The sequence below is a fragment of the Colobus angolensis genome, unplaced genomic scaffold (assembly GCF_000951035.1).
Source record: "Colobus angolensis palliatus isolate OR3802 unplaced genomic scaffold, Cang.pa_1.0 Scaffold48, whole genome shotgun sequence".
NCBI classification, from domain to species: Eukaryota; Metazoa; Chordata; class Mammalia; order Primates; family Cercopithecidae; genus Colobus; species Colobus angolensis.
In genome coordinates this window covers 5,913,829-5,934,120 of record NW_012118265.1, presented here as the reverse complement: position 1 = coordinate 5,934,120, position 20,292 = coordinate 5,913,829, and the positions used below count along the sequence as shown (strand labels likewise).

The window sequence follows — 20,292 nt, the reverse complement described above, 5'->3', positions numbered from 1 at the left end:
GCTACCACTGAGTGTCCAGGCTAGGAAAGTTTCAGGGTTTTGATAGCAGGATCACTGAGCCACAGCCAAAGCTTGGGAAGCCTTAACAACTGAAAGCAAGTGGAGAGGGCAACATGGTACCCAGCATGGTGCTCAACTGTAGCAGCAGGGGGAGGAATGTTCCCCGCTCTCACAAGGGTTTAGAGGCAGCCATCACAGAACCCAAGGTTCTGTCAATGGACAGGGCTGACGAAGTGGAGACATGACCACGCAGCACAAGACCCTGGGAGAAGAGGAACAACTGGCACAGAGCTCAGGTAGTGCTTGAAAAGAATCACCAAGATTCCCGCCAGAACACAAGAAGCAATGGAGAAATGCAACAAAATACATGGAGATAGGCCATTCTAGCATCCCATACATAAGCCAAAACACGGATGAGGTGGGTATGGAGATTTAGTTCTAAAAAGAAAAGTAAGGAATACATATTATAGCATGCCTGTGGCATTTATGGTTAAAAATCTAATAAGTGACATAAAATTCTTATATCTTGTCATCACAATATTTAATTTACAAATACAAAAAAAAATCAGGGTGCTGATCCACAAGGCAGCAGAAATTAAAAGGCAACATTATTGGGAATTAGAGGAGAAAATGGAAAGACAGAGAGAAGGTTAAACAACTGATTATTTAAATTGATAAATAATTAAACTTGTTTTTAGTAAGTACAACACACATTTTATCAAACTCATCACTTTCTATTATGATCAGATGAGGCAGACTGAAGAAATTCAATGAGATAAGAGAATACAAAGAAGCAGCAAGTAGATAAGCAGTACAGAGATGAGAAGAGCAAAAGATGGAAAAAGAAAAAGGATAAAGAGGAAGGACAGAAAATATAACTAATTTAGTTGGTGTTTCTTTTCTTTTTTTTTGGATGCTGGAGTGCAGTGGCGCAATCTCGGCGCACTGCAACCTCCAACTCCCCTGTTTGAGCAATTCTCCTGGCTCAGCCTCCCGAGTAGCTGGGACTACAGGCATGCACCACCACACCTATCTAATTTTTGTATTTTTAGTACAGGCAGGCTTTCACCATGCTGGCCAGGCTGGCCTCGAACTCCTGACCTCAAGTGACCTGCCCGCCTTGGCCTCCCAAAGTGGTGGCATTACAGGCGTGAGCACCATGCTTGGCCGACTAATTTAGTTCTGATGCATTGTCAGACAGACTACTCACTGTCTAAGATTCTCCTGAATCTCTGCTTCATAATGTTATGCTTTTCAAGGAGATGCTAATAGCTTGTTAACCACCATTCACAGCTCTTCAACTACTCGCAAGCCTTGAGGAACTCTTTAGGAGCCCAAAAAACAGCTACAAAAGAGTGCTACTAAGACAATTTTGCTTTGATAAGCTGGATAAAACCAAGTCAGAGGTTCAGTATAAACTCTGACAGGACTTTAATAATTCCTAATATGTATGAAATGAAAATGAAAATGGTCAAGATCATTTAGGAACTCTAATTTTTTCTAGACTCGAAGCAAATTAACCATGGACTTTATACTTGTAATTAGTTAATAAGAAAAGCTATTGCCTAAAAGCAGTTATGTGTGTGTTATTCTTGACTTCAGGTATCTAATTTCTTCTATTCCAAGGTATTTAGTTCTAAGGTAACTAAAATAGTAATAGTAGTCTATTTAACTTTGAGACAAATGGTTCAAACTATCCTGTGTTGGGAAAAATTGATTTCTCCCCTCACCTGCAAAATATATATTCTAAGTGACACAGGAAATAAAAGCTACTCTTGCTTGTGCAAGGTTTACTTATGTCTGATAAGTCACTAAGAGTTAGACATTGTTATAAAATGAAGCAACTCCCACCTTACGACATGTTAAGTACTGCCTAAGCAGTTAGTATATTAAATTTGAGGGAGCTGGGATTTTATAAGAGAATGAGGAATCTAAATTTTCCCTTAAAAATACTTTTTCATCTTATAGACAGTGCCTAAGTTTAGATTTTGGCTTAAACTAAACTTAACTTTTTAAAAATATAATCATGTCAATATGATAGGTGTGAATACAGAAAGATAGTGTAAGCCTCTATGGCAGAATCCAAATGGAGGCTGACTGTTTTTTAAAGGTAATAATTGGACTTTAAATAAAAAATTAAAAATCAATTGCAGTTTGTATGCTGCACCTATGTTCTTAATCCCATTCATGAAAACCAGTTTTTAACAATCTGAACAACAAAAATGAAACAAATCCCCCAAAAAGTGGAAGAGAAGACAAAAAAACATTGTCCATCAGAAATTGTAGCAGGATTATTCATTTATGAAGCTCTTTAGATTATATTTTTAATAAAAACTATGTTGTTATTAAAGCATCTTAATCTTACATAAGATCAGATCATCTAAACAAATATTTTCATAACTGTTGTTAAGCATCACAAGGGGAGAAATTTTTGACAAATGTGCTCACAATTTTATTTCCAGCAGCCAGTTTGCTTAGCAACATAAGCAACACAGTAGGTGCTTGATACGTACTTACTGGCTGGTAGTGCCACATGTGGAAAGGCTCTCTTCACGAAAAAAGAAGAGTTGGGCAGAGGGAATTGGTCAAATAAATCTGTTAAAAGTTGAAGTTAAATAAGTCTGTTCCCCCATTACTTGTCAGAACCTTTACTATGCCACTGTAAGTTCCCAAATATAGCTTTTACAGTTTTTAATGGGATGCCTATTAACCACAGAATAATAATTCCAAGAAAATTTGACCTACATCTCTGATTAACTTAAAATTCTTATTTCTTCCAATTTCTTCATGAAAGACAAAAGTAAACTATTGACACGTTTGTGACTGATGTAAATCATAAAAGGAAAGATAATTTAAAATTCTATAATCTACTATTGTGAAAAAGAAGGTGCTCATTTAGAACTGAAAGGAGGAATAACTGCTTTCATATACTACAAAGTTATTTTTAAAAAATCACTTTGGGGCAAGTAAAAATCAAGAGTAGAGATCAGTGACTAAGTAGTTACATGGGAAACTACACTCCATCTACTGAAGTATTGAACAAACTTCAGGATTAGTATTTCAAGCAGTGAAGCACAGAATAAATGAGAACTTTATGGAACATATACAGGATCACAGATCAGATCGCTAATGTGAAAACCACAGTTCCGCTCTAAAACAGTTTCTAATGTACAGAATACCAGAGGCCATTTCCCATGGATGTCATCTCAGACCTTCAGCAAGCAGGCCTACCCAAATGGTATCTTAGTAAACTGCCTCCCCAATTGCCTTATTCACTCACCAGCATCCATTAGCCAACTCCATGCTTTATCTTCCATAGATAAGATACAGCTTCTTCTTGCCATGGTGCCATGAAAAGGATCCAGAAGGTTCCCCTTAAACAACATTTCCTGAGTGACTGCTGCAGCACCAAGAGTAATGGATATGCCAGGTCAGCCACTTTTCCTTCCCAGCAATATTAGCAGCAGCAGCAGCAGCAGAAGCTGGAGCAAACCATTTAGACCCACCTCCTTGCAGGATGCTAGCCAAAGCATTCTTATTTACTCTACACCTACAGAGAGTTTGCCTGTATGTTTGTACCTTTTTCAGAGTGTCAAAACAGGTGTTTTCCTGTGATCATACTGATAATCTGCTCCCCAAACAAGGTGATGAATACACTGTTCCTATGAAATTCCAAGTTTCTAATTCTATGGAATATGCTCTTAAAAGTTTACTTCATTATAAGGAAGCCTTGATGAACTCTTTTTAAATTTTCATTCATCTTCCTCACTCCCAATAAGCAAATAATTGCCCTGAAATTTCCTGTTAATGAAAGAAAGAATGTTACCATATAAAATAAATGTCATATGCAATTTTGGTCATTTCTTTCACAATATTCGATCTGCTATCTTGGCACAGAAACAATTTTAGTGAAAATCCTAATGTTTTCATAATCTGCAATACTCCGAACTGATGGGAAAATATAGGTCTCAGACACTTATTTTACAGAAGCAGCAATGACTTCCTTGCTTCATGTTTCATTTCCATTTTGATGTTTTTGATTATTTGCTTTTCTTTCTAGTGGCATTCGACTTAACCAGTGGCTACACTGTGGCTGGACAAGAGGTAAGCAAGTTCCAACATTAACAATGCATTTACCTAACTGATTTATCCACAGCTAAAATCCTGTAGATATAAAAAGCCATCTACAGGTTTTTTCTGTTATCTCAAAATAGGGTAAGTAAAAAAACAGGTTATTATTTTCTTAATCATTTACCTATTAGAGAAAAATTATAAATACCAAAGCATGTGTTCTCTACACAGCAGAGAATAACACTCCTCATTAGCAAAACTAAAAACCCTATATAGGCAGATTATAAGTATAATGTTTCTAATATGTAAGTACTGCATCACAGTGTTCACTTCATCATGACAGAATTAATAAAACAATAGCTAACACATACTGTAAACCCATTAAGTGCCAAGCACTGTTCTCTGGGCTTTATATGTGTTATCCCATTTAATTTTCACAACTCCTCCAAGGATTAGATATTAGTACTGCTCCTATTTTGGAAACAAGGAAACTGAGGCTTAGTTAGGTTACCTAACTTCTTCAAGGTCACAGTAATTTGAATCAAGAGTATACAGTTCTAGAGCTGGAGCTCTAAATTATTTCATTAAAACTCCACCACTGATTTTGATTTTTGTTTATTTGTATACTGCACATTTGTTAACGAGACAGCGATTTAAAAATGTTTACATAAAATTAAGATTTAATAACAGCAAATAACATCAATGGTAAGGTAACATTGTGTGCCCTGAAATTCCACAAATTCTTTACACGTATTAATTTATTTAAGAGTCACAACAACCTAACAAGGTAGATACACTCCCATGTAATAGGGTATATATGATAAATCTGAGGCATATAATGTTAAGTTGCCAAAAGTTATATAACTAAGGGGTAGCCAAGATGAAATATGGACCCAGAGAATGCAGCTCCTAAAATTGTGGTTTCATGCCCACCCTCTACTGCTGCTTGAAAACTGATGAAGTGTTACAACTCTTAAAAAAAGAGAGTAGGAAATGTTGTGGCTGGCCAGAACCCTGGTGGCAGAAGCATCTGATATCCCTGTCTTTTTTCAAAAACCTAATTGTGTACAAATATGTACACATACTTATCTTTTATGTGTCCATTTCTCTTAATGATATTTACTAGCTTAAGAGATTAACAAACATTTTATATGATTCTCAGATTTTCAAGTCAAGGAAAATTCAGTTTTCATATTATTTTTCAAGTGTATCTTATCTTTGGAGGCATTAACTGGGCAGTAACATTATTACCATCACAGTGTCTGTCATTCTGTTTTGGGGGATTACCACTGCTGCCAATAATACTTATATTTCATTCCCATCATTGGCAAATTAATTTAGCTACATGCAGGATCCAGACAATGAGTTTAGAGAGAGCTTCAGAAAGCCAACGATCATCTGTAAGGTGTGGGCTGAAACCAACACTGGAGGAAGGTACTGCCGTGATTATTCAGCAGCTGAAATGACTTCCTTTAATTAGCTCTTGAGGACCCAAAGTGGGCCATCTGGGTAATTTCAGACGGCTCAAATCAAGCACTTAGGTCCCCAAACATTAATACTGAGAAGCCAGAAGAATACTGAAACCAAGCTATTTCTTTAGTTTGGCAGCAAGTCTAACTCTCTGGGCTAATTTTGGCTATCTTCAGTTTCTTTTAAAATCTAACCTAATATAAACTAGCGTGCGCACACACATACACACAACCATGAAAACTTTAGAGAGAAAATACTCTTATGGTGAAGGTACCTCCCCTCTGTCAGAATTTAGCCATAAGCTGTAAGAAATATAGCCATTTGGTGGCATTTACTAAAAAGAACTTATTTAGGTACCCATGTGGCATAGCTTGAGGTGATGTGTCATTTACAGTTTATTTACCTTCAATTATTTTTATAATCACAAGTTATCATAGAAGGAAGATGAAAACTCTGTACCTGATTTCTAGACAACTACCTTTTGTGCAGAATTTCTTGGGTAGTCATGTTATATACTGCACCCACATAAGCTTGATTTACTCTTTTGCTAACAACAGCTTTAAATTTGTTTCAACTTTAACACTGAATTTAAGCAAAAATTATTCAAAAATTCTAGAAAGCACATTTTGTCATCTTATGAGTGAGGAAAATAAAGTAACTCCAAAGGCTTTTACATAAGATAGATCATAACAAATTATTTTTCTGACCTTGGTATTATCACGTGATAGACTAGGAGGAATCATAACTCTTTTATCCAGTCATCTAAATAAATATAGATAGATATAGACATACAGATTCTGACTGCTTAGCTTAACCACTATAGCTATAGTTTTTATTTCTCGCTGATGTCAATGGCAATGCAATCAACTGCAATCAAGGCCAGGAGTGGTGGCTCATGCCTGTAATCCCAGCACTTTGGGAGGCCGAGGCAGGTGGATCACTTGAGGTCAAGAGTTCGACACCAGCCTGGCCAACATAATGAAACCTGTCTCTACTAAAAATACAAAAATGAGCTGGGTGTGATAGTGGGGAGCCTGTAATCCTAGCTACTTGGGAGGCTGAGACTGGAGAATCACTTGAACTCAGGAGGCAGAGGTTGCTGAGATCATGCCACTGCACTCTAGTCTGGGCAATAGAGCAAAAACTCTGTCTCAATCAATCAATCAATAACATTTGAAGTAATATAAGTAAATGAGTAAGGTAACAGCTTCTTATTCATCAACTCTTACTGGGTCTATTTCCTTTTATTTAATTCCTTGAACATGGCTTTACCTAGAAATAAATGAATTAATAAGCATAAACTCTAGGCCATACTTAGGTCAAAATAAGTGAAGTTACAGTGAGCTCCTCAGGTTCTTCTAGAAAGTAAACAACCCATCAATCTTTAATACTAAGTCATCTGAATATGAACTAGTATCCTAAAAGTGAAAAGCTCTAATGGTACATTACAAATTCCTGAGTCATTTTGTCCTCACAACTTTACGCTTTAAATAAAATTGGCTAAAGAAAATCTACAAGTGACTCAGTATGACTTAGTGTTTCCAAACCAGGAAAAGGAAGGACTTTCAGTGTTTGAGATAAGGTTTTTTTCTCTAGTTTGGAAAATAAACATTTCCTATTCAGTTATGCCCAGGGGTAGGGTGTGTGTGGGTGTGTGTGTGTGTGTGTGTAGGGGAAGGAGTGTCTGTGTGAGTATGAAAAGAGCAGAAGAGCAGGAATGAGGGAGTGAGGGAGTAAGACAGGGAAGGAGAGAGGGAGACGGGAGGGAAAGAGAGAGAAAAGGAGAAAAACAGATTATTTTTTATTAGTATTTGGTGTTCATGTAAAATGGTTATTTTCTGCAAGAATCAGAAGTTGCCTCAGCAAATTATGTGTAAGTGAGCCATGGAAGCATTGCATTTGTAATAAAATCAATGGGAATGGCTTACCTGACTGTATACAGTAGATACTCCTTATCTATGGGGAATACATACCAAGACCCCCAGAGGACGCCTGAAACCATGGACAGTAACAACCAACCCCTAAATATACTATTTTTTTCTACACATACCTACAATAAAGTTTAATTTATAAATTATGCACAGTAAGTGATTAACAATAACTATAATAAAACAGAACAATTATACTGTAATAAAAGTTATGTGAACATGGTCTCTATTGCTTTCTCTGTCTCAAAATATCTTATTGTGTTGTACCACAGGTAACTGAAACTGCAGAAAGTGAAACTGCAGATAAGGGGGGATTACTGTACTGCATTCTGTACTGCATTTCCATGAATTCAGTGACACAGAGTGATGTATTCCATGTCATTATATCAAATAATAATCTTAGGTGTCTAAATTAGACTAAATTTTTTTATTTCAATAGGCATAAGCCATTTTCTGCATCTAAATGAAAGCAGCATTTTTTTCCCAGATACAAAATGGGCAGATTTTCGTCCTGGGGTCATGCTATGATAACCTCAGAGGTGGCAAGCATAGTGGCTCAAGCCAGTAATCCCAGGACTTTGGGAGGCTGAGGCAGGAGGACCACTTAAAGCCAGGAGTTCGAGATAACCCCAGAATTATCTACTTTATTTAAAGTACATTTTAGCTGGGCAGTGGTGTGCATGTGTAGTCCCAGATACTTGGGAAAGTAAGGCAGAAGGATCACTTGAACCCAGAAGTTTGAGACTAGCGAGGACAACACAGAATCAGTCTCCTAAATAAATAAAATACCTAAGAACACCCAGAGTGGTTGAAAACATGTTCAGCAAAATCTGTTCCACTAATGTCCCTAATAATTACATCAGTAGAGACTAGGGATTAATGAGAATATCAATAAACACACACACACACACACACACACATGAATACACAATGTTTACTTTCTTGTTTTCTGTTATAAGGACTGCTAAATATTTTTGTATGATATAGACAGTTACAATTTATATTTTTTAGAGAATTTACAGAAATAATCCTTAAAATATTTAGAGATTGGTACTCCTTTGTCAGATAAATAAATGCAAAAGTGAAAATTATTTCAAACCAAATAGCACATATATCCCATGATATCCACAATGCTTTTATTTTATCCATCACTTGAAAGTAAAATAACTTTGGCTGGTTTTGAAAGAAATATATATATGTTTCTTGAGACAGGGTCTTCTTTCATTGTCCAGGCTGGAGTGCAATGGTTGATCATGGCTCACTGCATCCTCGACTTCCCAAGCACATGCAATCCTCCCACTTCAGCCTCCTGAGTAGCTGTGACTACAGGTGCTCACCACCATGCGTGGCTAATTTTTTTTCTTTTCTTATCTTTTTGATAGAGACAGAGTCTCACTATGTTCCTTGGGGTGGTCGCAAACTCCTGGGGTCACGTAATCTCTTGCCTTGGCCTCAGAAATATATTTTCTTGATTTTCATTTTACATTGCTGTCTGACTGAAATCAATTCAGCTCCACAAAGGAGTAAATATCATTCTTTTTATTTTAACAGGCATTTTATAATCCCTAACAAAAAAATTTCTCCATTTTTTCTTATTAATATAAACTTTAAATTTTGATATTAAATGCTACCAGTATTATTCCTTTTTCAAAGCCCAGTTTAGCTCCCAAATGAGCTGATATCTTTTAGCCCTAGCACTTCCAGTTCCACATTCCTGTTTAAAGTACTTCATTCCCCTACCCCCTACCTACTTTTTTCCTTCCAGAAGTGACTAATCTTCCTGTTATTCTACTCCGTCAGTTTTTCCCCTAGTATTCTTTTTATGTTGCATAATGTTTACTTTTCACTAGGTCCTTCTATAATTTTACTACTGTCTCCCTTGGTACTAGCCTTCCGTTTTCAACAGATTAAAATAGCCAATATTTATGTATTAGCAAACTTTTCTGTCAAGTTTTGTGCTGTTCAGATTAAGCTATTTCCTCAAGTCAAAAATAAAACTACTCTTTTGATAGAGTAAATATTGTTTAAAAAAAAACCCATGTGTTGATCTTCAAAGTTAAATTCAGTATAAGTTTTAGAATGAACAGATATCACAATTAAAGGGCTAAGATTTCAAACTTCCTGCTAAGGTACTCCAGCAAAGCAAGCAAAATGTCACTCCTTTTAAAGATCTCCTTCTTCCTAGTACTTCTCCGTAATGTCATAAAGCATGTTAGCAAAGTCTTATAATGTAAACTTTTTACATCCTTCTAGTTTTTAGTTATAAAACACATTTTATTTACATGTTTGCTTCTACCATAATCTCAAATAACTATAACAGCTATATCACATTATCTGAACATAAGTAAAAGCTGAGTTTCTGCTACAGAGAAAACATCTCAGAAGATTTTTAGAATTATAATAATTACTTAATTACCTATATTCTAAAATTCACAGCATAGTATCACATACCTAATAAAATAACAACATAACATAACCTCAGATTAACAGTGTATCTTTTGGTGGATTCAATATTATATCATATTTTTTGTGTCAGTCACAGGATCCTTTGGAGAAAATAGCGTTACTAGTCTTATTTACATTTTCTATCAATATAAAACATTCACAAGCCTTTAGAAACTGTACATTTACTAAAATCCAAAATTACCCTTAATAAATCTTGGCAAAACACACTATAGGAGACAAAGACATTCCTAAAATTTCATTCTCATTTACTGAAAATAGAAGTCGAATTAAATTCAAATGTTTGCTCACATTAAAATAGCACAGAATCTTATAATTTACTTTTAATCTTGGAGGAATTATCGTTATTCTCTGGTCAATTCTTCTTCAAAAAAATAAATTAATAAAACCTTCCTTGTTTGTTACATACAGTGTCCTAAACAGAAACATCTGATTTTTCTTTGGGTCAGCAAGAACGACTTAACTTCCAAATTCCTTTATTGCCACTATTTTAGAAACTAAGGCCAAGAACTCTAAAGAAAGCTTAAATAAATAAATAAATAAATAAATAAATAAGTAAGTAAGTAAAAAATGCTAGTTAAAATATATAGTACATGATACCAAATATTATAGTTCACAAAACCACATTCAACTTTTTAAATCACATCATGAGTGGAAAAGAAACCCAAACTATATATTCTAGGAAAACAGCAGCTGGTCACGGTGGCTTAAGCCTGTAATCCCAACACTCTGGGAGGCGAAGGCAGACAGATTACTTGAGGCCAGGAGTTTGAGACCAGCCTGGCCAACATGGTGAAACCCCATCTCTACTAAAAATACAAAAATTAGCTGGGCATGGTGGCCCATGCCTGTTATCTCACCTACTTAGGAGGCTGAGGCAGGAGAATCGCTTGAACCTGGGAGGCGGAGGTTGCAGTGAGCCAAGATCATGCCACTGCCCTCAGCCTGAGTGACAGTGAGACTCTGTCTCAAATTAAAAAAAAAATAAAGAAAGAAAAGAAAAAAGCAGGGCTCATATCTACATCCTCAGGGACTAGCATGGAGCTTGATAAAAAAAGATAGATGCCCAATAAGTATCTTCTGAGTAAACAAATTCAATCATACAGAGGCACATTAATGATAAACAAAAAGGAAGGAAAGAAAACTTTTTTGATAATATTACCATAGGAACAATGTTATCAAAACATATTAATCAAAATAAAATTAGGAGAAGCAATTCAAATAATTTATCAGTTGGGCACAGTGGCTCACGCCTGTAATACCAACACTTTGGGAGGCCAAGGCAGGCAGATCATTTGAGGTCAGGAGTTCGAGACCAGGCTGGTCAATATGGTGAAACCCCATCTCTACTAAAAACACACACACAAAAAATTAGCTGGGCATGATGGTGCATGCCTGTAATCCCAGCTACTCGGGAGGCTGAGCCAGGAGAATCACTTGAACCCAGGAGGCAGACGTTGCAGTGAGCCAAGACTGCACCACTGCACTCCAGCCTGGGAGATGAGAGTGAAATTCTGTTTCAATAAATAAATAAACAAATAACTTCTCCAAGGGAAAAGGTTTTTTTAGAAAAATTTATTGGCATCCTTGATTATATGTGTAACCTTATTTAGATCTTAGGAGAGAATATCTGATTCTGAAAATTGATAGATAAAAATACTGCATTTTCTCCCTTTTTCTAATATAAATTATATTTTGAAGTTGACCATTACTTGCTATGAAAAGTTCTTTATGAAAAAAATTCTTGATAGTACACACAGCAGAAATTATATAATTAAAAGTCACCATTTAGCAAACCCTAAAAAACATCATGACTACAAAATGATCAACAATGAGGTGAAATCACTGGATCCAAGTCTGATGGAGAACTTTATAAGGATTGGCCCAGGCCAATCTGATTCACTGATAGATTGCAGCGTCATTAAAAGTAGGGATTACTAAAATTATGTCCTCTTGATATGATGAAATAGAAAGTATACAGAACCTTCTAGGAAATGTTCCTCCCAAATAATAATAAATAACATTAAAGTTAAACTTGACTCTAATTTTTAGTTTACAGAAAATAAGGATGATGGAAGAACAAGCTAAATGACACCACAGAGAAGAAATCATGTAATTCAGAATTTCAGAAATTCTCCAGGACAATGACCTGATTTTTTTTTTTTTTAAGGCATAAGGGGAAAAAGGGAAGAGCAATTGTTATAGATTAAAAGAATCTTAATTGACATATCACCCAAATGAAATGTAGATGCTAACTGGAAAAACACACCTATTAAAAAAAAGACATTGCTGTGACAATCAGGAAAAGTTGAACATAAAGTGGCTATCAAATGATACAATAAAATTATTGTCAATTTTCATAGATTTGGAAATGGAGTTATATTTAAAATAAATTCTTAACTGTTACAGATACTACTGAAGAAGTATAGGTGACAAGATAAGATGTCTGAGATATGTTTTAACATACGACAGGGATAAAAGGAGTGTGAAAGGTAACAAGAAGGGCAAAATGTTGGCTGATGCACACACGGATACATGCATACAAAATGCTGACTGACAGATATATGGAGGAGGTTGTTATATTGTATCTCTAATATTATGTACATTTAAAAATTTCTGTAAGAATTTTTTAAACTTAACAAACAAAAAAGACAGAAATCACAGGGGAAAAAAAAAAGAATGAGTTCATGTCTGGAAGAGTAACCAAGGATTTTTTTTTTTATATATATTTCTGACCTGAAGTCACAAAACCTGGGCTTTGCTACTTAACAATTTGGCCTAGATAACCTAAATCAATGTATTTGTACATATGTACATAAATGTCTACGTGTAGCATAACTGACTTACCTACTACAAAAAAAAGGTATGTAAAAATAAACTATAAACTAAAAAAATTAAAATATAGATATCTTCAATATACTTTGTGTTTGTTTACCTTCATGTCTCATATGTATGCATTATCTCTTTGACCAAATAGTAAGGTCTCTATGAGTGAAGTCCAGTTCCATTCCTTTAAACAACAAACATTCAGTGTACACTTCTAGTTGGTCTACTATGTGTCAAGCATTTCTTACTAAGAGGTTAAGAACACAAAGGTGATAAGTCGTAGGCTGTGGAATCAAATGCAGAGATGGAGTAAGATGCATAATTATGATTCATACTCCAAACTACATAGAGGCAAAACAGTTACATGGCCAGGTCTAGAGTGAGGAGAAGCTTTCTAGAGGAGGGAATATATGAGCCAAATATAAACATGAAAAAGGTCTGCAAAATTCATGTAGGAAGAAAAAAAGAGTCCCAGGCAGAAAGACCAAAAAACGAAAAACAAATGAAAAAAAAAAGGGGGGGGATGACATTACATGGGAACATCAAAAGAAGTCATTTGCCACAGGTCAATGTGGCTAATACTCGACGTGAGAGGTACTGAGTCTCAGTAGATGACCCACTGTACATAGCAAAATGCTAGGTATTTAGTAAGGGATCAATCAATATCTATTAATTAAAGTACAGAGAGATAAGAGGTAGCATTATTTGAGTGTTCATTCCAGGTCCCTATGTATGCCCTGAAATAAATGTGTTTCTTATTCAACCTCACATCAATCGCAAGGTACGTGCTATTATTATCATCCCCGTCTTAACAGACAAGGACACTTGAGCACCGAAAGGCTAAGTAAGTTTCCCAGTTACTCAGCTGGCAACTGGTATAGTGAGTGATGTTCTTAGTGTTTCAAACAACAAAATATCTGGAAATAAAACTCTACATAGCTATTCCTCATAATAAAAGTATTTTAAAAAAAAGGAAAAAAACCACTGTAAACAGTGAGTGCTGCTAAAGGTTTAATAAGTGGCCGTCTAGGAGAGGGGAGAACCATGGTTGGCCTCTGTCAATTTCCAAAGTGTAAACACCCTCACCATAACCTATTTTAAGCTATCAACAAAGACATCATTGAACACGAAATTGGGAAGAGGTCTCAACATAAGCCAGTTCCAGCACTCCACTGCCTGTAACTTTCAACAAGCTATATAGGCAGAGTGACTTTAACAGACTAATTACACGACCAGGAAGATAACAAGTAAATCAAAGAAAAGGTGCAAAACCGCTCTCTCTCTTGTTTGCAAGACTCTGTATAAAAGTCATAGTCAATTTATATTTGAAATTAATAAACTCCTAAGGAATATAATGTAATGTGTGAAAGGCAATGAAAATGAATAAGTAATTCAGAGAGATTCCTCAAGGTAACATACATTTTCTATGAATGACAGTTGACATTTAAAAAGTATTCTTTATATGTGATTAATGAACTGTGATTAGTAAGTGATTTCCTGCTAAACGATTCCTCCCTCAAGGGGCAACACAAGAGGATTTATTTCTAACTAGAGAAGTTGAAAATGAAAGCACAGATAAAGGAAATGAAGTTATCTGGGTCAGCAACAGATACTCCAACCAAAAACAGGGGGATAATTTTTGCATACCCTGTGCTTTCAACCTACACATCATATAAAAGGTGTTGAATGAATAGTGATCAGAAGAAAGGAGGGAACAAAATCAATCACAGAACTAGATTTTTTTCACTAACTATAGTCAATAGCTGCATAACAACACCTCAGTCAACAAAGGACCCATATATATGATGGTGGTCTCATAAGATTATGATGGAGCTGAAAAATTCCTACCACCTAGTGATATTTGTAGCCATCATAACCTCAGAGCACAACACAACATCTTTTCTATGTTTGAGTATGTTTTGATACCAAATACATAACATTATGTTACAACTGCCTACAGTATTCAATATGGTAACAGGCTGTATAGGTTTGCAGCCTAGGGGCAATAGGCTGTACTAGATAGCCTAGACGTGTAGTAGGCTATACCATTTAGGTTTGTGTAAGTATACTCCATGATATACACACAAAAATGAAATACCCTAATGACACACAGAATGTATCCCCATTGTTAAGGCATGACGTGTGTGTGTGTGTGCATGTGTGTGTACATATATATATTTTTAAATTATTTATAGTGAATATAGATATATTTATACAAAAGGGAGTTCAAATTATTCATATTTGTATGTTTACACTATTTCTTTAAAAAATTCCTTTAGGTTATTTAATAATATTGTTGAATGAATAAGTCTAGTTAAATGAATTTTATATGGGTATAAAAGGGAGTTAGAATTATTACTACATTGATCCTATCATTTTTTAAAATTGCTTTATCATTTAAAAATAATGTTCAATGAATAAGTACTTATGGATACATTTTGAATTAAACATAAAATCTATTTTTTTACATGGAATGCAAATGTAATGTTAAAGAGAAGTAACCAGTAATTGGAAAGCACAAAATGCAAATTCTACACAAGTTTACTTAGGCAGCTAGCAAACTGAAATCAGTATATCCCCATTTTTGGCATGTGGCAAGTCTGTTGCTGACCTGTTACTGAATCTGGCTCCCACAAACCGACAGCCTATTACTTAACAGTATCCTGGCTTAAACAGACTGGATAAAACAAATGTAATTCACTAGCACTGTCTCATGCTTATTAAGTTCATATGCAACACAGATGCAAAATGTGCTTCTGAGCCTTGTTAGAGTCTATATATGTTACTTTCTGTTGTTCTTCTTGTCACAGTAGTAGGATGCACAAATCTTTTATTAGGTCAATTTAACTATTGATTTCTACTCTTAGTGCTTATAAATGGCAGAAAAATGTAACTTTTTCAGTCCACTGCTTTAGGGGAGAAAACCTCACAGAATTACTGATTATAAATGAAAAAAAATCAATCAATAAAACTGTTACATAAAATAACTCATATCAATCTTGTTACATATCAAAATTGACATTTTTCCCAGCCCACTTATCAGGCTGAGATGATAATATGGATGTATTTTTTAATCTTTGTGATATTACAATTAGAATAATTGAAGTTAAATGATTTCAGTGTTCTATATACAAGGCTAGTTTGCATTTCCGTGACAGAGCCTTTCAAAAAGGGAGCTGTGTCAATTTTTAATGAAATGCATGACCTAATTTACAACTGTAATGACTATAATTAGTCTAATAGTTTGTGTTTTTTTTAATCTTGGGGAGGGGGCAAGGAAAGTTATGGTATGGGTCAGGAGCTATGAACTCTGGTGATATACCACATTCCATTCCATTTTAAATTTAATACAAATAAAGTAATATCTTTTGGAAGCCTACAATGTGTTAGGCTTAAGAAGACCAAGGCACAGCCTTATAAAGCTTCCAGACAGCGGACAAGGAGTTTGAAACCTAACAACAATGGTCTATATTAGGAGTATGACAGAGTTTTAATGTTTTTCTCGTATAAAAATGTGGTTAAGAAAAAAAAAAAGTCTGTTTTCATTATTTTTAAAAATCTCTATACTATAGTAATATTACTTGGCTTTTAAAACAGTATCTAAAACAAGAATAAACAGTCTCTGGGTTTGGGATAAAGAGATTCTCTTAGGAGATTACTGATATGTACAGATTTTAAAAACAAAGAACAACTATAACAACTACAACAAAACCTCAGGATAAAATAAATACCACTATCTCTTTCAGTTAGTTTGAAAGTAGATCTGAATACATTTTCTTTTGAAATTGACATGCCACTGTGGGCAACGCAAATAGGAAGCAAGATTGGAAATACACAAAAGCAGAATTACTGAAAAAAAAAAAAATCCTTTAAAATTTGATGGAGAAAGGCACACTAGGCTTGACCTACTGTCTCTTGAGCATTTTAATTATTTCCCAACTTGCAGGATTAGAAAATTAGACCAGCTTCTCAATTACTAACGAATAAAATGAATGTAGAAGGAAGACCTCTACACTCATCTCTTTTAAATACTGCATGAACAAGAGGCTCACTGTTCAAGACAGTAAGTATTGCTTCATGCCAAGGGGAGATATTCTATAAAGTTGTATCATTTTTAAGATTATTATCAGGGACTTATCTTCTCAGAAAACTCACCCTATTTGCAGAAAAGGATGACAGAACTAAAATAACGGATTAGCAGAACTTTACTCTCTAAGCAAATGACTTTTATAAAATCTGAATTTCCCTGAAGAAGGCCAGTAAGTCTCAATGAGTAAGTAACATATCATAATGCTCAAGTGGTGATTGTAGCATTTGTTACCAGCTACATAATTACTCTGTTCTAACCCTCAATGAGCCTGAAGTACTAAATTTTTAATTCCCCCTGATGATCCTCTTCAAAGTGGATAAATGTAGGCTTCTCCTCAATCAAATACTTAATTGTCAGTACTACTGGCACCAACACACAATCTGGAACATTTTTTTACTCTCTAGAACTTTTCAGTTCTTTTAAAAATAGCTTATATCATACAGCTCTTAAAATAATTGTTGGAGAGAAAAAAATAAGGAGCAAGTTAATAAGTGGTAGAGTCTAGAGACATATTTTTTGGAAGCTTGGATTCTCTTTTCTACTTCAGATTAAAGACTAGAAGTAGAAGTTGCAACACTATAAAGTATTCACAGTTGGAAGACAAAACAAATTTTTTTCTAAAATTAGAGTACAGAGAAATTTAAGTGTAACAGAGATGTAGGAATCCCTCAACAAATACCATATGTCCTTGTTAGTGCTATTGGTTTGATAATAAAAATAATAAATATACTAGCAGTCTGGTTCCCAGAATGTTTCTCTCATAATAAACACCAATACTAATCAAAACTCTTCTCAATATTCTCAGTAGAGTCAAAAAAGATAAAAAAAAAAAAGAAAACACTGATAATGTTTCTATCCTGGCAATATCATTTCTCCCTATGCAACCTTTGAAAGCTAAATATTCTGGGTTAAGCTGAATAGTTTTCCAACAAAGCACCCTTATGAAAAGAGAGTTAATACTGTCACCAAAATAACTGTATTGTGCCATGGCACAGGCCAATTTATCATTCCCCTCTGAGACATGGGCTGTATATACAGCTATCATATCAGGAAGCCTGACTAGGTCCCCATGTGCTGCTTGTACAAGATAACATACAAAACATGGCATGAGTCCAAGGAAAGGCCTGTTCTAGAAATTTACATCAACAGAACATAAATAGCCCATTATAGTGCCTGAGCAATTTAAGTGAATGAGTCCTACCGGAAATGAAGGATGCTGGACTCCACAGGGAAACATTTTATGAGTAGTTACATGTTTGCTGTCCAACAAATGTCCTATTACATAAAAAGAAATTCTCTAAAGTTGAATTTAAGAACACAAAAAATCTGCTCACAATTATTGGTCATACTCTGGAAGAAACATTGCATTCAATTCACTAAACACTTAATGAATGTCAAGGATATTCAAAACACCATATATATAGAAGTGATTAATTCTTAAGGAGCTTATAAACTAGTGGGAGTTAGAAACAAGTTACAAACTAACTGTAAAATCAGGAATAATGTAGTTTATTCTATGACACATAAAAGGTAAGGAAATGCCAAAAAGTTAAGCTATTCATTTTCACGAAGGATGTTTCATTTGATGATCACTGCACAATGAGGGACTCAGGAATAAGAGCACAAAGAAAGAATTAAACTCTTCTGTCAATTGCAACCACAGATTGGCTATAGATGCAAGAGTTGGACAAAAATCAAAAAGGCATTCTGTAAGAATCAATTGGCCATACAGAATTTAAATGTTTAGCACTGTATATTTTATTATAATTGTTAATTGTCTTCTATGTCCTTTATCTTAGTAAGTTTTATAATAAGCATAATGTATATACATGCATTTTTTGGAGAGTCTGTTGTCCAGCAAAAAACAACAACAACAAAAAAAACCAGTATAGAACTTTAACACCACCGGTAGAGTAGCTAAGGCCTTGGAACAGTCAAGGAAGTTTTGTCACTTGGACTCGACCTTAATAGCAGTTTTCATCTGTCAGGTGTGTCAATGATGCCATTTTCATGAAATGAAGACAGTATATTCTAGTTTTTGCTGTGATTCATCACTAGTCACATTTAAAGGGTCCTAATGACCTCAAGATCTTTATGAATATGATTAAACCCTAACCTCGCCACTCCTTGGTTCCCTATCTGTAAAACTAATGAACTGCATGACATCATTTCTAAAGACTCTTCTGAGGGCAATTCCAACACACTAAATCACTAGAGTTCAATGTGGAAAGTGACAAAGGAAAAAAATCATCTCTAAATACTAAACAAAGCCACTGAACAGTGCACAAACAATTTTTAAAATGCAAAGAAAAAACACTAGAAGCCCCCAAAAAAGGTTTTCTATGAAGCTAAATCTAACACCTGAAGTTTTCATTATCATATTTTAAAAGCTTTGATTATATGAAGACTTGACTACTTACTGATTTGTCTCTCCAAGTTACTCTAGTAAAAACGTAAGTAGAACCACAACTGAATCTCAATTTTTTCCCAACCTACTTCAAAAATGCTAGAGGAACTTCCAATAGTATAAATAAAAATAAGGTTAGTAGGTTGTATTCCAAGTTTTAAATATTAACACGATATTGAATAATCATAATAATCAGGGGAATTTAAATAGGCAGGATATTACAGTTTGAACTGGTTGCAGTCTGTGAATGACGGTAGAGTGTCTTTTTTTGAATCTGGATTGATTTTACTTCTGTTCTTCAAATTGACATAATAATAGCTAGTCACAGCTTAGAAACAAGATTTGCAGCCTGTCTTTTCAAAGATCTATGTAGTAATGATAAACCCAGTGGTTCGAATCCATCAAGCTCATGCTAAGCACTATGTCTCTGGGTGAATAGTTGCTGCTGGACAATGAATCTTTTCAAACTACCTAGAAGAGAATCTATAAACCCACAAACAAATGATTCTCCATCGATCAAGTCCTATTTTAATTCAAATGCAGTTTAGAACCACACAGTGGAATAAATTTGCAGTAATTTTATAAACTTAAAACATTTTATCTTTATGTTTATGATAATGCAGTTTTATTTGTACTAATGAAATAAAAAACATAGCTTAATAAATATAATCTCCAAAATTCTACCATGAATTAAAACTTGTAATGATGCTACATAATTTCTTGTTGAGTTTCAAGACATTGCAAATAGAGTAAGCAGCATCCGTTTTAAGTTTTGTCATAAGATAAATACATTTTAATAATCAAACCACTTTCAGAATACTTGTAACTTGAGACTGCTTCCCCCTCCCCACCAACGGTGACCTGTTTTTCTCTAGAACAGTTACTAAGAAAAATATTTTTCAGCTACTCATAAGAATGACTTCCTTAGCAGCCCTTTCCTTTGTACCATTAAACAGTCTGGAAAATTGCTTGCTTGACTCATTCACGCTGTCAAAATATACTACAGGCTAAGGCTGACCATCAATTTTCTCTGTATC

General features: G+C 34.8%; 1 protein-coding gene across 4 annotated transcripts in view; it reads right to left on the bottom strand.

Annotated features, from left to right (window-relative positions):
* MBNL1 (muscleblind-like splicing regulator 1) overlaps window positions 1–20,292 on the bottom strand; it is a 222,235-nt gene that overhangs the window by 129,566 nt on the left and 72,377 nt on the right. The window contains exon 2 of one of the 4 annotated variants that reach the window (XM_011958974.1): window positions 3,281–3,400. The exons of the other annotated variants lie outside the window; for them this stretch is intronic. The gene's annotated coding sequence lies outside the window, so the exon portion shown is untranslated. The remainder of the gene's footprint in view (window positions 1–3,280; window positions 3,401–20,292) is intronic. 4 annotated transcript variants of the gene reach the window in all.